Source organism: Pantherophis guttatus, chromosome 3 (genome assembly GCF_059756535.1).
Source record: "Pantherophis guttatus breed Tessera chromosome 3, ASM5975653v1, whole genome shotgun sequence".
NCBI classification, from domain to species: Eukaryota; Metazoa; Chordata; class Lepidosauria; order Squamata; family Colubridae; genus Pantherophis; species Pantherophis guttatus.
The window spans coordinates 108866823-108876320 of record NC_142065.1 but is presented as its reverse complement, the minus strand read 5'-3'; the positions used below and the strand labels follow the sequence as shown (position 1 = coordinate 108876320).

At 39.3% G+C, this 9498-nt stretch overlaps 1 long non-coding RNA gene across 1 annotated transcript; it reads right to left on the bottom strand.

Moving 5' to 3' along the window:
- Positions 1–4791: 4791 nt before the first annotated feature.
- Positions 4792–9498, bottom strand: LOC117661227 (uncharacterized). The gene is made up of 2 exons (XR_004589922.3): positions 8633–9498; positions 4792–6553 (listed from the first exon to the last, which is right to left on the bottom strand). It is a non-coding gene; the product is annotated as an uncharacterized LOC117661227 (long non-coding RNA).

The window sequence follows — 9498 nt, the reverse complement described above, 5'->3', positions numbered from 1 at the left end:
AGTTTTCTTTCTAATCCCACTTTGACTCCCCTTTGCACAGTCTTTCTAAATCATCTTAAAAAATTCTGGCATTAAACTAGAATGAGAAAATAAGCAACAACCGAACCAAAGAAATCAAGGACATTTATGTATATAGTTAGGAGTTCTTAATTTTGTGGTCTTCTTTTGAGAAGAAAAACAGAGGCTTGGCATCGGGCACCTACTTCTTTTCCTTTTCAGATGCATTTTCCCAACTGTACATTCTCTGCACAAGCTCCTTTTGTTCACAGCCGTGAGCTGAATCTCCATGTTACAGCAGTTGCCCAGATGTTCCCTATCAAACTCAAATTCATGCCAGCAAACTTTGGCACACATGAAAGTACACTGAGTAATGGGCCTCCGCAAATACTGTTTTCCTCCTCTGATTTCTGCAAGCATTTTAAAATGCTAATGAGTTCCACTCAGCTGCAATCTGAAAGAGACTGCAGAGCAGGGCTATGAGAGTGTCCAGCAAATTAACAGTTAAGGTCTAGGAGGCGCCTTGATGCTGTGGTGCCCTGAGGGTCTTGTCTGGAGTTTTCTAACCTTGAACCACTGTCACTAGCTTTCCTGCTAATAGCTTTCCAGCAATTGAGCTAAAGCTGGAGAATTTTGCTTTCCAGAGTGAAACTGTAGTCACTCTGTAGTTAAAACTTCATTTTCCCTCTCTTAGACTGCAAAGGATGATATTGACAGGGCTCATGGCAAAATATTCCTAAGCAGGGCCGCAATTATGTAATGGAACATGCATATTCTGAAATTAAAGGACAACATTGGTTGGGAGTCAACTTAAGAGAATACCCCTTGCTCGTGAATGGCCTGTCAGAATAATTCTAAAGAGTCTACCATATTAGCCTAATTAAACTTTTATAGGTAAGTTTATTTATTTTATTTATTTATTTTATTTTTTAAATTTTTATACCGCCCCCTCTCCCGAAGGACTCAGGGCGGTGAACAGCCAAAATTAAAAAACATACAATATAAACATTAAAATACTATAAAACAAAATTAAATTTATCTTTGGCTTCCCCCAAATTTAAAAACCCCTTACCCATAAAATTCATCAATTAAAAGATTTTTAACCCAGCCCGGCTTGCTGAAATAAAAAAGTCTTCAGAGCCCGGTGGAAGGTACGGAGGTCCGGGATCAGTCGTATCCCTGGGGGTAGCTCATTCCAGAGGGCGGGTGCCCCCACAGAGAAGGCTCTTCCCTGGGGGGTCGCCAGCCGACATTGCCTGACTGACGGCACCCTGAGGAGGCCCTCTCTGTGGGAGCGTATTGGCTGGTGGGAGGTTATCGGTGGCAGAAGGTGGTCTCATAAATAACCGGGCCCTAAGCCATGGAGTGCTTTGAAGATGAGAACCTATACCTTGTAGCGCACCCAGAAGACCACTGGAAGCCAATGCAGCTCGCGCAGGAGAGGTGTCATGTGGGAGCACCATGTCGCCCCCATAAGTACCCGCGCGGCTGCATTCTGCACCAGTTAGAGCCTCCGAGTGCTCCTCAAGGGGAACCCCATGTAGAGAGCGTTGCAGTAGTCCAGGTGGGAAGTGACGAGGGCATGAGTGACCGTGCATAAGGAGTCCCGATCCAGAAAGGGGTGCAACTGGCATATCAGGCGAACCTGATAGAAAGCCCCCCTGGCCACGGCCGTCATATGCTCTTCTAAAGACAGCCGTGCATCCAGGAGGACACCCAAGTTACGTGCCCTCTCCGTGGGGGCCAATGTCTCGCCCCCAATAGTCAGCGATGGCACCAGCTGACTATATCGGGATGCCGGCAACCACAGCCACTCAGTCTTGGAGGGGTTGAGTTGCCTCAAAATTAATAATTATTAGTGGGGCTTGTGACAATAATAAAACCAAATAACAGAAAAGAAATTGACCAGATAAATATTCAAGGCACCTAATCAGCATGACATTTTGAGGCATGCCCTTCTGTTATCTGAAGAATGAAAGCTGGATAAAACAGAGTTTATCCAGCAGCAAATTCCTCCCACCCCCAAAAGATTCTCAGGTATTAGCATAGCTTTATAGAGACTGCTGAACACAACCCTCAAAAGATCTCAGCATTGTTTCGGCTTCAGAAATAACTTTATTCAATATTTCATAAAAAATTTAAAAGTCTGGATCTGAATTCAAGAAAAAAAATATTATACTGAAACAGAAGCATAACTTGCAGTACATATCCATTCCCAAGATTTAAGAGTTTCCATCAGTGTGTCTGTGAACATAGTGATATTTTTCATGTTTTGTCATCTGAAAGGTCTCATCACCGAGTATGCAATAAACTCATGTCTGTGATCTTGAAAGAGTCCTTCCATTTATAAACACAGTGACTGGAATTAGGTAACACTTCACACATGGTCTGATATAAATGTTTACAATACCTGGGGATGTGATCGATACCTGTGGATCAATTATACCAGAGGAATTTTTCCAGCAAAATTTCAAATGAGTGCAGCTTCCATACTCTTTTCCACAGTTATACTATTTGGGGTTTGTGTTGTAACTCCAAGTCATAATCAGATGGAAATGAATTTTGAAAGCTCTCATGCGGGCAAAAACAGTTCCTGAGTAAACAACAAAAGTAGGGGGTGATAAAATAAATATCCGGAGAGAACTCTACAACCGTAGTTGCTCTGTGATCAGTATTTGCTCAGGGATTCCATTGAACTTCTAATTATGTTATTACAATTCACTTCATCTCATCTCATTAAGACAAAGGTCACCACACAGGATGAAGTAAAAACACATTTTTATAGCATTAATTTATATGAAGGATGCATGGGAAAACTTCCTGAAGGAAGTTTGTTGGTGTTTCTCACTTGAAGTCATTTGTGATTTCTGTCTGTGAATAAAAATGCCACCCTCTTGCTTTTTGGTCATAATAATCTGACACTAGTTATGTAGAGAAAAACTTAATAATTGACATGTTGATACTGTTTTGTATTCCAGCCTGCTAGCTGGATTGAGCCAGCTCATCTTGTAATTCCTGTCACTTAAAACTGCTGCAAAAAAGGTCATAAAATCAGGTTGATCACATGGGTGCCTCACTTTACACCTGTCACATTTTACAACTGTAATTGTAAAATTGTCCATTATGATCATAAATTGAGGACTACTTGTATATAACTGGCATTTTGACTACTAATGATTTTTACTTATATATTAACGTAAATGAAATGAAATGTAGTTTTAGCCAAGCAACATCCATCACTTTTGAAATAAGAGTGCCTTGCCTTTCTAATCAAGATTAAGGAAAAGCTTAAACGTTTTGCATTCTGTTCTAATCTTTCCTATTGCAGATTTATAAAACTGAATCTAAAATATGCTTAAAGAGAGTCAGGGGCATGTGTGGGATGTGGGGGGAGGATGGTCAACAACATCAAAATGGAAGGAACAATTGGTTAATTAAGCCCCATTTTCCCCTCTGAAAACCTCTAGTGAGAGGTTTGATCAAGAAAAATTGCATTATCTTGGAGAAAATATTTCAGGGAGCTGTACCAATCTGGGCTTGGCAATTGGGTAAAACTGAAGTGGAAGTTTAAATGATAAAAATTGGGGTGCAGTGTCATTCACTTTTTCCATACTGTTCCTAAGTGCCCTCTCCTCCCAACACCTATTTTTGTATCCTCTCTCTATTCTACTTTCAATTAATATAACTACTGAAAGCTCAGGCCCCAGTCAAGTATGAACATATTATTAATGAAATGGCATTTGTTGTGACTCTTCTATTGGTTGATCAAAGGACACCTGAATCAGGAGTAGATTGCTCTAATGCTTGTTTTACTTACATTTTTAGAATAACTCCAATAAGTTTGAATTAAACATATGTACTGTAGGTAGACCACGGCAATTGAGTAACAATGCAACATTACAGAAGAATGTAATAAATCAATAACAGTATTTCTCCTTGCCAAAATACAGACTTTGTTATATTTAAAATCTAGGTGCTATTGTTGTTTTAGTGTAAGCAGAATAAAATCTGTCACAACGTCTGTCAAAGCAACCTCATATTGTCTGTCTACTTCGGGGTAGGTGACATTGGTGGACATGTTGAGAATCCGAACATCTCATTGCAAGCTGTTCAGTTTGCTGTTCCCAGCCATCAAACAAAACTACAAGTTAGTGTCTTCATCATTACCATTCAAGATGTCCAACATGTAGTTCCTCCAACACTTAAGCTCTCAATTCAATGGTTTTACCTAAATAACATCACAGTACATCCTATAATTCGTCTCTCTTACCGATACAATAACAATTTAAATTCAAGACTATAAAAATCACTATTATTGTAATATTATCTACTTTCCCATTCCCATTCATTAATCTACCTTATTATATATATTTACTAATATTTACATCATCATCATTCATCTTTAACCATCATCTCTTAATCTTTTCCCATTTTCTAATAGCTCAACCCTTTATCTTGCTCTAACTTCTCAATTCTCTTTTTTCCCCTTTTTGTTGTACTTTTTGAGCATCCCTCACCAAGACTTTCCCTTGTCTCTCCCAGATATTTCCCTTTTCCCCTTTTAACTGTTTCTTTTTTAGGGGGATTTTTTCCCCTTTCCTCTCTACTCTTTTTACATTCCCAAATTTTTTTATAATATTATCTATCTGATTTTTATTTTTTAATATTTTCTCTTCAACATTGTTAACTTCTTACTTTTCATTTACAATTCCCTTTTCAAACTCCTTTTCACTTTTTCTATATCTTTCAGTGAATTTTCTGTTTCTTTTTTGCCCAATAAAGATTCACGCATACTTTTAAACATCAAAATTAACTTTTTATATATCTGCAACTCCATTTTGTAGCAGTTTAAAAGATTATTAAAACCTCCCCAATTGTATCTCTTTGCATTTAGCCAAAATTTAAAGTCTATTTAATTTTCTTATATCTCCTCTTCTTTTCTTCTTTTTCTTCTTCAATTATTCCTTATTCATCAAATATTCCAAATTTAAAATGATCTCCGAAATTATTAATTGTCCAAATTTAACAACAGTCAAATCCAATTAAAAGGCTATCTTCCATGAGAGAAGCGAAATGAAACAAAATCTCAGATGTAAAACACAGTCACTCCTTAAATATTCTCACAGTGTCCAAATTATCTTCTTCTCTATGGCCAAGGTCAGGGCTTCCAGCTGCTATTTCTTCTGTTTTGTCTATTTAAGTACAGTATTACAGTACTTTTTCTTTCCTCCAGCAGATGGCACTCTTCGTTTCTATTCCATTGCAAAATAGTCTGTTAAGTCCAATTAATTATCAAAATATCCAGAAATTTTTTAAAATTCTCCTATAAGTTGTTGTTTTCTTCCGAAAATCACTCCCCCCCCCCTTTTGAAATATTTTGCTTTTCCCAATTTTCCAGATCTAAAACTTCTTTTTAGGCTTTTTGTATTACAGTCCCCACTTTTTCTTTTTTCCGTATGTGTGGTTCCCCCCCCCAAATGCCAGATAGCCACTAGTCCAAGCTCAAGGATTTCTTTTAAGATTCCAATTTCAATTTTTTCTTAGTATAAATTGGCAATTATCTCACCCAGTTCTAGCACTCCATCCAAATGCTGCTCCAGCTCAATTCTTAGGTCCGGTTGTCCCAGCTTCAAGGAGGCCATCGTAAGATGGCCGCTACCCCTGCTGCCACTTCGGGAGAGCTGTTTCTGTTCCAGCAAGGAAATTGCCAATTCCTCACGGTCCACGAAACACCTCTCCTTCCTTCACCATCCCTGCAAGACGGCTATGGCTCAAAAGCAACCCAGGAGCGGTTCATCCAGCTGGATTTCATGCAGCTCATCAGAGCCCGCTATTTTCCAGTCCGGTCCTGCTGTGAAGTCAACCGGAAGTTCCTGAATCACTTTGGTTTTGAAGGAAAACTTTTTATCTCTATCAGAGAAAGCATGTCAAAGATTCACCATCTGATGTAGATTATTCAGACTGTTTACCTTATATGATTCATGAGATAAACTTTCTATATTTGCATTGAGTATCCATTTGAATTCTATTTTATATCTATGCCATTCAAGGAACAATCTTTAATGCTACATTTCAGCAGCTACTATAAAGGAAATCCCTTTTTGTGGACTAAGCATTGACACTTGTGGTTGGTGATGAGTGATGATATAAATCCTGGTTCAAACATTTCATAAATGATATCCTTTCTTGTATGACCTCTCATGGCTGCTTCCTTTAGTTTCTTAGATTGCTCAGATCAGTACTTTTATCTTTTCTTGTCTCTCTCTGGAACTTTGCATTTAGTTTTTGCATTTCTTCCCTGTCACCAATGGCTTTTGTTTTCCTTTTCTCTTCTGCAGTCTCTATTGTAATTTCTGATATTCATCTGGCCAATTTTGTTGGCTTCTTGTATGCAATATTTGATTGGGCTACTTCAATTATGGTTGTTTTTATTTCTTCCCATAGCTCATCTGGTTGTCTTTCTGTGATGTTGAGCAATTCAAATCTGTTAACTTCAACTACATATGCTGGGAGAATCTTTTTGACATCAAAGGTTACACCAAAAGGCAATGTGAATCTAGTGAAAATAGAAGAAAATGATTATAGTAAGATATTTAACTTCCTAGGTTCACACATTCACAGGCAGCCTTAAAATAAAGAAACATCTGCTACTTGGATAAACCTAAACAACATATAGAGAGGTATCACACTGACAACAAAGGTATATATTGTCTAGGCCAGGGGTGAAATCCAGCAGGTTCTGACAGGTTCTGGAGAACCGGTAGCGGAAACTTTGAGTAGTTTGGAGAACTGGCAAATACTACCTCTGGCTGGCCCCAGAGTGGGGTGGGAATGGAGATTTTGCAGTATCCTTCCCTGCCATGCCCACCAAGCCACACCCACAGAACCAGTAGTAAAAAAAAATTGGATTTCACCACTGGTCTAGGCCAATAACCATGGTTTCCTAGTTTTAACCATATGGATATGGAAGCTGGACTATCAGAAAAGCTGAACAAAGGAAATTTGAGGTCTTTGAATTAAATGTTGAGAATATCTTGGACTGTAAGGACAACAAATAATTGCATATAAGATAAAATAAAACCAGATTACTTACTGGAAGCACTAATAAAGCGTCAATATTTGGATATTTAATAAGAACGCAAAAGCCATTGAAGAAAATCCTGATCCAAGGAAAAATCAAAGGCAATTAAAGAAAGAGGCCAATAGAACAGAAGGTGCAAATATATTATCACAGATGACATGATCATGAGCTCACATGAACTCAAAGAAACAATTACTGACAGATAATGCTGGTAAATTATCAAGTCACAACTATCAGAAATAGCTGAACAATAACAGAAATAAGAGAAGGAGGCTCTTTAATTGTTGCTGAACCACTGTCTTTGTTCCTCATCATTTACAGACAAGTTGGAATGCAATAATATGTCAAATACAACATTATTTCTTTACCACATGCAAGTGAACAAATCTACAGTTGAAGTTTCTCAGGGCACACATACTAAACTGCATCAGCTCCAACAGATCATAAACTATCCCAGAAAATTAATAGAAAAACGAGGAATAAACCTAGCACTACAGTGTGAGTTTTATATTGTTATTTTAGGACAGGATTAGTATTACTCAATCAACTATCAATATAATCTGCAGTCAGATAAATAATTAGAAACAGGAACAGTCAAATCATTTTGAGACTGTGCTCATCTGACAGCAAAACCCCACAAAGTATAAACAGGCTGTTTTTCTAAGTAGACACATATTGTATAGGCTGAAAACCTACGATTCTAAGCAATCAATTGGCCTTATTTCCAAGTAAACATATATCCACCATGTAATTAGGATATTGAGTGTGACTGCCAGAACCTTCTTTCTCTGTTGAGGATAAGTACTGTGAATGCACATATGGGTTGTGTTAGTCATGCAGAAGCTGTTAAAATGTTTCAGAGATAAATCTCAGGGATTATACATGGTCATTCAGTTATGAATATTCCTCAAAGGTCTCTGAAATGGCAGAACTTTAGAGCCTCTGCTAATCCTTTACAGATCTGACAAGTGTGGAACTGTGAAGGGCATGATGGCATATGATTTAAGATCCACACTGCAGCATAAGCAGTATTAGTTATGCTGTAGCCTGCTGGATTATTATAACAGCCTGATCTTGTGCATGTTGATGAGAGAGGGAGGGAAATTTGAAGGTTCACAGGATTGAAGCCATCTCAGTCAGGCTTACTTCTGAATATGTGTATTTCAGAATCAACAAAACAAACAAAAAAGGTAGGTGCGTCTTATACTCCGAAAAATACGGTATTCTATGTGTGGACATGAGAGGGAGGGAGGGGAGGAAAGAAGGAAGGACTGATGACCTCCACTTATGGCAGAATTCCATCTGATATTCAAAACAAATGTGTCATCTGCATCTATTTTATAATTAGTGAGTTCAGAAATTACACTAAACCTGAGGTAAAATAATGCAGCATCTTTGAATGTTCTATCCTTGATACCAACTGTGCCTCGCTATTTTAATGCGTAATATTTTAATGCATAATAGTAGCAATAGCACTTAGACTAGACTCATAGTGCTTTACAGCCCTCTCTAAGCTGTTTACAGAGTCAACATCTGGGTCCTCATTTTACCGACCTCAGAAGGATGGAAGACTGAGACAACCTTGAGCCTGGTGAGATTCGATCTGCCAAACTGCTGGCAGCTGGTGATCAGAAGTAGACTGCAGTACTACACTCTAACCACTGCGCCACCACAGCTCAGTAATGATGGAAACTGGTGAAGTTCAGCCCAAATGGCCTTTTGCAACATAATATTGCAAGGCTTCCAGCTGCAGTCCAGTAGTACACCTGTCATAGCCGCTATTTTTCTTTATTGCACCTCAGTGTTTGGCGCTTTGTACCGCAGACCTCGGTGGGACTTTTCCAGCCCAACCATTTTACACATCAGTCGCTCAGCTTCCCAAACGGTTTCTGTATTTAAAATCCTTCTTCGATCCAGTACAAGCAGCCACGTCCTGGGACGTTTCTTCTTCCAGAACAAGGATTGACGTTCACGTGACACACTGAGCCCCCAACTACTAGTCGCGTTGGTAGTAATAGAACTGAAGGAAAGCAGGTGTGGACAATTCAGTGTATTCTGTGAATCGAGAAAAATTGGGCCGCGCAAGCACGCTCCCGAGCCCTCTTTACCTCGGTACTTGCAAACTCACGTTCTTAATGAGACCCACCCACTAGCACCACCAACCAGAACTTAGAAGCGACAGGGTTGCGCTCCACCGCCGCGCAAACAGATACTGCGGCGCGCGGCAAACAGTAGCTATCCGTTGCCGACTCGAGCGCTCCCGTTCGGTGACCGAAATCGCTGCCTCTGAGATGAGCAGCGGATATATGGCGCCCCACCCAAGCGAGGCGAGGCCGCTAAGTAGAGACGCCTTTCGTTTCCATGGCTGCACATGCATATACGCTCAACAAACCGCGCGAGGCCTCCAGGAAGGCCGGGTT